Genomic DNA, 9,951 nt, shown 5'->3' on the forward strand with positions numbered 1-9,951 from the left:
TCTCTCTCTCTCTCTCTCTCTCTCTCTCTCTCTCTCTCTCTCTCTCTATATATATATATATATATGTGTGTGTGTGTGTATAAGGAATAAGTAGTGATAGGAATAAGTAGTCAAACAACGTTGTTTACTTTTATCTTTTGCTTTATCATTATATTTACAATAAATGTGGCATCTTTGCCTTATCCCTCTTAATAAGATCCTGCTGGTTTTTATTTTATTGGTATAACAGCTATGTCAGCAGGAGAAGCTCTCCCGCCAACATAGTGCTATCCACACTGGTGCTTAGGTCAGTATAATTTATGTCACTCAGGTAGTATGAATTATTCACATCCATAGAGCCACATAAGTAAGTTGTACTGTAGACAAGGTCTGAGTTAGTTTCCCTGACCTGAAGAAGAGCTCTGTGTAAACTCAAAAGCTTGTCTCTCCCCAACAGAATTTGGTCCAATAAAAGATATTATCCACCTTGTCTATCTAATAACAGCAGCTATAGCCAAGCATTATGTAATAAGGCCCTATATGTTAGTGATCCTTATGCAATCAGCTGCCTCAACATCTTTCCAGTAAATCATGACTTATAATATCCTTGCTTCTGCCTTTACTGGGTAGTCTGACAGCCGTGATGAATTATGCCAAATGACATAGTTTTCTCATGATGGGAACATCATGCTCAGCATCAGACAAAATCATTTTCATGTGTGACTTAAGCCAAACTTGAACCAGGGTATCCAGAATAAAAAGGTAACGTACCTGTTAGCCTCAATTCTGTTTAACCAAATTTTTCTTTTTCTGCTGCCTGCATTGGATGGAACTCAACTAAGAGCTGTCATATGCACAGCCAAGAGTTTGGATCCCCTAACCACATATCAAATACTGTTGTTTAATATTTGTAATATGTTAGCATCGAGGGGTCTCAATACAGGTCCCATTGTGGTAGCCACTGTACAAGCACATAGTAAGAGACAGCTCCAGATCTAAAGAATTTACAATCTCAAACAAAAGGCAGATAAAGGGCCCGTCTTAAGCCATTTTTCTCTGCACTTATACACTGCACTTATACCCTTATGCACTGGGTATTTTTGGAGTAAAAGTACATCATTTGCCATTGCATATGAAGATTAAGACAGAAATCCATTTGTACTGCAGAGGGTTTTATGGGGTTTTTCTTGTTTACAGTAGAAAATTGTACCGCTTTGACTACGTCAGTTTTAGTTACATTGGTGAAGTCCCCTTGTGTGACACTCTTATTTTGGTTTCAGAATACCTTGCCTCAGTTTACCTTAACTGATTTAACTAAATGAGTTTCTAAACTGATTTAATTACAGCACTACAATTTTCTCCCGTAGATAAGGCCTCAGTCACGAGGATAGCTTTGTCCCCGTGTAATGTACTGTGGGTGTGGGTGTGAGTGAAATTGGATCAGCCACTAGAGAGAGTGACATAGATAAGAGAAGGGACCTACTAATACTGCCATCTAAGGGACACCTTTTAAAATCTTTCAATTCTATGTCCAAGTTTATAAATGGCTGGTGTATGCAGACTTTGGCTACACAGAGTTCTGGACTGTAGAAGCTATCCTACAGAGATCATGCAGGGGGGAAAACATAGCTGGGTGATTCCTTCTTAAATATGGTTGCTGCTGCTTTCTGCTATCGTGTGGCATCACTTTCTGTGAAAGATGGGTACCAGGAAACTTAACAAGGATTCAGGTTTCAGAGTGGTAGCCGTGTTAGTCTGTATCAGCAAAAACAACCAGGAGTCCTTGTGGCACCTTAGAGACTAACAAATTTATTTGGGCATAAGCTTTCGTGGGCTAAAACCCACTTCATCAGATGTTTCTGATTAGATGCTTCTGTTTTAGCCCACGAAAGCTTATGCCCAAATAAATTTGTTAGTCTCTAAGGTGCCACAAGGACTGCTCGTTGTTTTAACAAGGAGTGTTCCTGCTAGTCCTCACCACTACTGTGCAGATTGCCTGAGAACTCCGATTTACACGCATGCGCGCGCACACACACATATTGAGATCTGAACATCTATAGGCCCTGATCCTTTTAACTGTGATCATGTGTTAATATTGATGTAAAGTACAAGATGGGTATTATATTAATGAAGCTCTCACGCTCTCTCTCTCTCTCTCTCACTCTCTTTTGTTATATCCATCCAATTTTGGCTTGCCAAATCAGGAGACAGAAAATTAAATTTTCTGAAAGCTAACAGTTTTCATAGTGGCGCTATAGATTTTTTTCCCTCCTTCTGGCAAAATTCCATCATTTTAACTGGGATAAGTGTGTCTATCTTGGATTTAAATGGGTACCTTAACAAAACCTGGAGGAGAAGCTAGATGCTTCCTGGATAGGTGATCCTATAAAGAATTATTTTTCCCAGAATTTTTTATTTTTATTATTAGGGGGGTGGCAGGTCAAGGAATGAAATTATTTGAGTGAACAAAATGTTGCTTTTCCTGTGGCCCACGTAATTTATTATATATTATCTTTAATTATCAGACATGAATTTGTGATATTTCTCTAACATAAATTATCTGACAATACACATATGCTCCACCACCTTCAATTATGCTCCTTCTCAGTTAGTCTGTCAGAGTGCGAATTCTAGCCAAAAACAAAACAAAAAACAAACAGTGGTTCAGCTGCTGAGAACTTGGAGACTCAGACCCAGGGCATGACTGGAGGGGAAATCATCTACCAATCAACATCTGATAGCTGAGTGAGGAGTTGTGGAAGCAGAGAAAAGGGGCATTTGTGGGAGCTAGAGGCAGTGTTTAACTTGTAATGAAAGAGGTGCCATGGTTCAAGCAATGATTTAATTTTAAATTTTAAACTTGTTATGACTTTGAATGTGCAGCAGTATTATTGTCATTACTTAAGTTAAGATTCTGTCACGGATATTTTTAGTAAAAGTCAGGGACAGGTCACGGGCAATAAACAAAAATTCAGGCAAGCCCACAACCTGTCCCTGACTTTTACTAAAAATACCCTGGGGGGAGGGACAAACAGAGCGCTGCTGGGGCTTACAGCTGTTCCAGGGGCTGTTGCTCCAGGGCTGGCCACTGGCTCCAGCAGCCCTAGGGCTGACCGCCAGTCATCTGTTCCGTGGCTTGGAGCTGGTCGCTGATCAGCTGTTTTGGCAGCCACCGCTCCGTCAGCCCCAGGGCTGACAGCTGCTCCCACCCTGCCCCAGAAGAAATCCCGGAGGTCCCAGAAAGTCAAGGAACCTGTGACCACCATGACAGAATCATACCCTTAGTCATTACCAATTACTATAATACCTCTGCACATTCAGTCATAACAAGTTTATTTAAAAGTGTAGCCTATTGTACGTACCAGTGATATTTACAACCACATATTCTACATCATTTATAAAGTAGTAGTTTGTGTAGAAAAATAAATTTAGAGCAACTGCAGCAAAAAATTAAAAAATATATGTCTGAATATATTCTCTAGCTACAGACCTATCCACCTTTGCTCTGGCTTTCTCCCAAGTGTTATTACAGAATATTATTCTCACACCACCCTCGTTCCCTGCCCTCCTGTAACAACCCTCCCCCAACACACACACATTTTCTACAACCATTCTTAGTTCAGTCGAAATAACAATAACTGCAGTATTATATTGTACCAATACTTAGCAACCAGGTACGGCACATTGCAATAACAACTTTTAAATAAATCAATAAAAGTCATTAACTATGTCTACTTTGTCTTCTATATTATTAAGGAACACTGTTAATAGAAACCAACAAATTATATTTTAGTATGAAATGAACAAATGTAACGAAACTTTAAAGAAAAAGATTTTTCCTTACCCTAATCCTGCAGTGATTGGGAGACATTGTACTGGATACAGCTCTGTGGTTTACATCTCCAGAGAAGTCCATTAAATAGCAATATTTCACTGGCTATCCTCCTATTTTCTAGCCTTGCTTCTGTCATCGGCTCCTCTGCACCCTTTGTGTCATCCAGGCACCCGGCTCTGAAGGCAGTGCAGAAGGAATGGTGGCATGGTATGGCTCCGGGGCTGGAGCACCTATGGGGAAAAATTAGTGGGTGCTCTGAACCCACTGGCAGCCAAGCTCCCCTCACCCCCGCCCCATGTCCTTCCCCACCCCCCCGAGCGCACCACATCCCCGCTCCTCCGCCTCCCTCACAGCGCTTCCCCCCAGCTGGGAGGGAGGAGGAGGAGCAGGAACGTGATGGGCTATGGGGAAGAGGCAGGGAAAACGCGGGGCCAGGATTTGGGGAAGGGGTTGGAATAGGGGCAGGGAGGGGGTGGAGTTGGGGCAGGGACTTTGGGGAAGGGGTTGGAATGGGGGCGGGGCAGGGGTGGGAAGAGGCAGGGCAGGGGCGGGGCCGCATGGAAGGGGTGGAGTGGGGACGGGGACAGGGGGTTGAGCACCCAGGGGAAAGCGGGGAATTCGGCACCTATGCTGGCGGCGGCACTGCCTTCAGAACTGGGTGGCTGGAAAATGGCAGCTGCTGGATGGGTGCCAGCAGCAGTGCAGAAGCAAGGGTGGTATGGTAACGGGACCCACAGGACAACAGGGAGTTACTTTTTACCCTATTGTATATGAACTCTGGTTACTAGAGATGGGACCTGAGCTGAAATCCCGCATCCAAAGACCGAACAGAACAGGATCAACCCTTTACAACAGGGGTTCTCAACCTTCTTCTTTCTGAGGCCCCCACACGTGCAGCCGGTAACCCGGCCTCCCAGGAAGGCTAACCCCCAGCCCCTCCCCTTGGACCCGAGGCCCCTCCCCCCTTCTGCCTCCCCCTCCTCCGCAGAAGCCCAAAGCACCCGTACCACAGCCCCAGTCAGTAGCGTAGCTAGAGGGGTGCAGGGGAAGCAGCTGCTTCCCCTCAGCACATTTTTCAAAAGCCGCACCTTAGTTAGGTGGGGTCACCATGGCGCCAGCGGGGCTCACGCCCATCAGCTGTGTCTCCTAGCAGGAGGGAGACAGCTGATTGTGCGGCAGGGAGGGGAAGGGAAGAGCTGAGCTCCGGCAAGCTGAGCTCAATGGGAGGAGCCAGAGGAGAGGCACGCCTTCCTTAGCACCGATCAGCAATGTCTCCCAGCAGGAGGGAGACAGCTGATTGCCCGGCAGGGAGGGGAAGAACTGAGCTCCAGCAAGCTGGGCTCCTGCAGGCATGCTTTGCCAGTTTCCCACAGCATGCTGCATTGCATACCCTGCCCCCTTCCTGCCGCACTGATCCGCTGTCTCCCAGCCGGAGGGAGACAGACTGCTAATCGGCGAGGGGGAAAGAACTGAGCTCCAGCAAGCTGGGCTCCTGGGGAAGAGGAGAGGCTGGGGCCTTGAGGAAGAAGGGGGTCGGTCGGGGCATGCCACCCACCAGTCAACTGTTTATGGGGCCCTTGGGGGCCCACAAGCCATCAGCTGTTCGGCCGGGGCGGGGGCAGTAGGGTAGCTGGCTAGGGGAGTGTGAGTGCTTGCTGTTTAGTTGGTTTTTGGCCACCAGCCAATCAGCGAGGGGAACTGCTCCTGGAGCAGGGGTTGAGCTGAGAGACCCCGCCTCCTTCTCCTACCTGCTTCTTGTGGCACTGTGGCAGGCGTGCTTCCTCTGGCTCTGCAGCAGCAGCTCCTAACCTCTCACCCAACTAAAGGCAGCCAGTAGTAGCAGCTGGTAAGTGTATTTCAAAGGGGGTCTTTCTTGTGGTGAGGGTGGCTTGGGGGGGGGGGACTGGAACCCCCCCAGCCGGCTGTGAGAGCCAGCACCTGGCTGCTGGTGGGATGGCTGTCTGCATGGTGGGGGGCAGGGGGTTCAGCCAGAGGCATCTCCAAAAACATCCCCTGCACCCCTGCAGCACAGAGAGACTGAGAGTACCAGCCCCTGGGGGCAGCTAGACCAGGACAGGCATGGGGGGGGGGGAGGCGCGTCTCCTGTGGGATGTGGTGTCCCTGCTTGCCCTCCCTGCCCAGGCAGAGATGCCTGCTTCTCAGAGACAGTGGCCATGTAGTGCGCTTGGTTCCCCCCTCCCTGGCATCTGGGTGACTGCCTCTTAGGGGGTGAGGGGTGGAAGGGAAGAGGCAGTGGGGAAGGGATAGGGGTGGGGCGGGTAGGAGAGGAAAACTGAGGGTATGTCTTCACTTACATCCGGGTCCGGATGTAAGCAATCGGTTTTCTGAGTTCGATTTATCGCGTCTGGTTAAGACGGAAGTGCCCCGGATCGATCCCGGAAGTGCTCGCCGTCGACGCTGGTACTCCAGCTCGGCGAGCGGAGTACGCAGCATCGACGAGGGAGCCTTCCTGCCGTGTCTGGACTGCGGTAACTTCGGACTAAGGTACTTCGAATTCAGCTACGTTAATAACGTACCTTAGTCCGAAGTGGGGGGGTTAGTGTAGACCAGGCCTTAGACTATGAGGGGAAATCTTCATAGCTACAATCTCTGCCTTGGGGGTGTGGATGGAATTGTCTCCCAATGGAAGGCTGGAACTATCTGCTGTGCTCTCTGTGAGCTGAGGGGTGAAAACATTATATGTGTTTAGTCCATGTGCTCTGGCAAACACAAGTCCAGGCACCATGTTGGGGGGCAGGGAGAGGTAGCCTGATTTTCCCTCTCCTATCAGGGGAAACCTGAATTGTCTCCTAAGGGAAGGGCTTGTGATCATGTTGGGAGGAGGAGGGGGGGCATTGCTGAGTCCCAGGGTTGAGTAATTCTCTGGTGATGATGGTCATTAAATTACTAATTGTCATTCACTTGCTGCACACAATGGCTGGTGATGGTTTAACATCCACCCAGCCATTTGGTCAAGTGCCTTGTTTCTTGGGAGTTGCCTTCTGTAACTTCTCTAATTTCATCCCACTCTTGAGTACAAATTCTGGTTCTAAAGACCTGGTGCCTGGATCCCATATTGTCTTGCACTGGGATTGGGAATTAGTGCCCTGACATGCAACTCCTCCTATTGTGCCAGTGTAGATCCTTCTGTTAGTACAGCTATTTGCAGGTGCCCTTGTGTTTAGCTGAACCTTTGGACTCAGTTTAGTGGGGATGGACTCAGAGACTGAGAGCTAAACTGACACTACTATCCTGCTGTGGGGATCCCAGTGTGCTTGTACTGTGAATTTTTGGCATGCACATGTGGCTATATTTATCTCATTGCGCTGGTGCTACTTCCTTGGTGTGATGATGACATTATGCTAAGATGAATTGTGAAAATAGTGTCCTGGTGTGATGGTCACTCTGTGCTGTTCATGTGAAACTTGCATTTTTGTATGCTGTGTTGGTGTAGCCCTGTTGTTCCCAGGAAATTAGAGCCACAAGGTTGGTGAGGTAATAGCTTTTATTGGAGCAACTTTTGTTGGTGAGAGAGAGACAAGTTTTGGAGCTTTCATGGAGTTCTTTCTTCTTCCTGAAGAAGAGTTCTGTGAAAGCTCAAAAGCTTGTCTCTCTCACCAACAGAAGCTGGTCCAATAAAAAATATTTTACCTCACCCACCTTGATATATATTACCCCCCATATTACCTCACCCAGCTTTCCAGGAGTGAGTTTTCATGATGACATGGGAAGTGCTCTGACTGGTCCTGACTTCTTTATATCAGCCCCTGTAGCTTGCACTGCAGCCCAGTACCTGGGGGCTGGGTGCCTGCAGAGCTGAGACTCTGTGAGATCAGGAACTCACAGACCCAGCTGGGAGGGGAAGGGCACCTCCTCCTCGGCCTCTCTCTCTTGCTGCCTCCTTTTCCTGAGTGGCCTCATGATGCACAGAGCCAGCGTGGCTAGGTGCTGCATTGGAGAGTCTCCCAATGCAGTCCCCCACCCCCTCTCTCCCATGCGAACCCCCAACAGACCCTGCCCACCTCTGTCCGATTGTCTCTCTCATGCGGGGGACTGTGCCCCCCCCCCTTGCTCCTGTGTGCTGCCTGCTTCCAGGGACCACAGATTGCAGATCAGCCCCCTCAGGAGAGATGAGAGGTGCTGTTCCACCAGGTGCGTGTGAGCAATGGCCCCCTCACAGCAAGATGCTGCGCCGCCCCTGCCTCCGTCTGGGTGGTGACCCTGGCCTGAGGAGTGCGAGGCAGCGTGAGCTGAGCATGGGGGCTGGGGGCCAGGGCAGCAAGCCTGATCACTGACACTCCAGGTGTGCCCAAGTGCAGAGCTAGTGCTCCGGGCTTCTCCTTCATTCAATGACACATCAGTAGGACTTGCTTTTTTCATGCAGAATTTGCCTTTCAGAAAGCAAACTAGTCCCCTCACTCCCCCAGCCCTTTTCATTGGGATCCTGGGGGCTCAGGTCCTGGGGCAGCATTGGGATTGCATTAAGGGGTGGGTACTGAGGCTGTTGTAGTTGCTTCATAGATTATCATATTGTTTTGATCTTATCTTTGAAATATAAAATAAGTAAATAACACGTGTTTTTATTATGTTGATTTTATATACAATACTGTAAACCTTTTTTTATATTTTAAATGCAAAATAACACACGTACTTATAAAACAATATAATTCTTGTGTTTTTATTTTAAGTACAAAATAAATATGTATAACGAATTTAAAAGTATGTAACTAGTAATTTGATATGGTGGCGGGTGGCACCTTTTTTTATGTGTTCGCTCCCCCTGATGTTAGAACCTGGCTACGCCACTGGCCCCAGTGCCAGCTGGCCGGGGGGCAGGTGGGCGAGGCCCCAGCAGCCCTGGTGCCCCGCAGCCTCAGTGCCCCCAGCCCGGGAGCTCTGGGTGTCTGGGCAGCACGGTCGCACCACCCCCAGCCCTAGGGCTCTGGGCAGGCAGCACGGCCCAGCACCAGCTGTCCCGGCGGCCCCGAGTCCCTGCAGGAGGCACGCTGGCCTGGGGGCGTGGCCACAGTAGGCTGTTTGGGGAGGCACAGCCTCCCCTTGCCTACAATACCAGCTGCCCATGGGTCCCCCCAACATGCTATAAAAACTCCACTTCCCTCCTGTGTCACAATAACGGGTTTTCTGCATATAAAAGCCAGCATTAGGGGGTAGCAAGCAGGGCAATTGCATGGAGCCTCATGCCACAGGAGCCCCCGCAAAGCTACATTGCTCAGGCTTCAGCTTCAGCCTTGGGTAGCGGGGCACAGAGCCCGAGCTTCAACCCCATGCGGCAGGGCTTTGGCTTTCTGCCCTGGGCCCCAGTGAGTCTAATGCTGGCCCTGCTTGGCAGCCCCCCTGAAACCTGCTCACGGCCTCCCAGCGGGTCTCAGATCCTTGGTTGAGAACCATTGCTTTACAATACACCACATAGGTCTGTGCAGCAAGATTTGGATCTATCTCTGTGCCTTTTTATGTGTGTGTTACCATCCCTTATGTTACATGTGGAGTCCCCGATCTGTGCACTCGCTATAACTTTGTGAGGTGCCACCATATCAGAAATGCACACTGCTTACAAATGGATGTTGGAAGAAGAAACCCCAGCCAGGGTATAGCCTGAGCATATATGCACTGCAGCTCTGACAAACGCTTGAGGGTTCTGGCTTTAAAAAAAAAAAACTAACACTTTCACAACACTTGTATAGCTTTGCCAACAAAGTCTCATTGAAATGAATCATTGACTGTTGTCAATGGTGGCACAAGATCTAGAAATAGCAGTTTTTCAGGATAGTTGGCCAGTACATTTGATGTTTGAGACTGGATAGGAAGAAGCTGGAGGGGAAGGAAGAGAGGGGGCAGCATGTGCCTGTGTGTGTGGTGGGAGGGGAGAGGAGGACAGTGCATGTGTGGTGGAGGGGAGAGGAGTGTGTAGGAGGGGAGTGGGAAGGGGCTCTGTGTGTGTGGCAGAAGAAGAGGGCAATGTGGGGAAAGGAGTGGACAGAGGCAGTGTGTATATGGAAGGGGAGAGGACGGGAAGGCAAGGCAGGGGGAAGCAGTGGGAGGGGCTGTTGTGTGTCTGTTGGGAGGGGAGTCTGATGGGGTGTGGAGGGCAGGGCAGTGTGAGGGAAGCAGAGGGAAGG

This window comes from Terrapene carolina, unplaced genomic scaffold (genome assembly GCF_002925995.2).
Source record: "Terrapene carolina triunguis isolate 2854851 unplaced genomic scaffold, T_m_triunguis-2.0 Scaffold23, whole genome shotgun sequence".
Classification (NCBI taxonomy): Eukaryota; Metazoa; Chordata; order Testudines; family Emydidae; genus Terrapene; species Terrapene triunguis.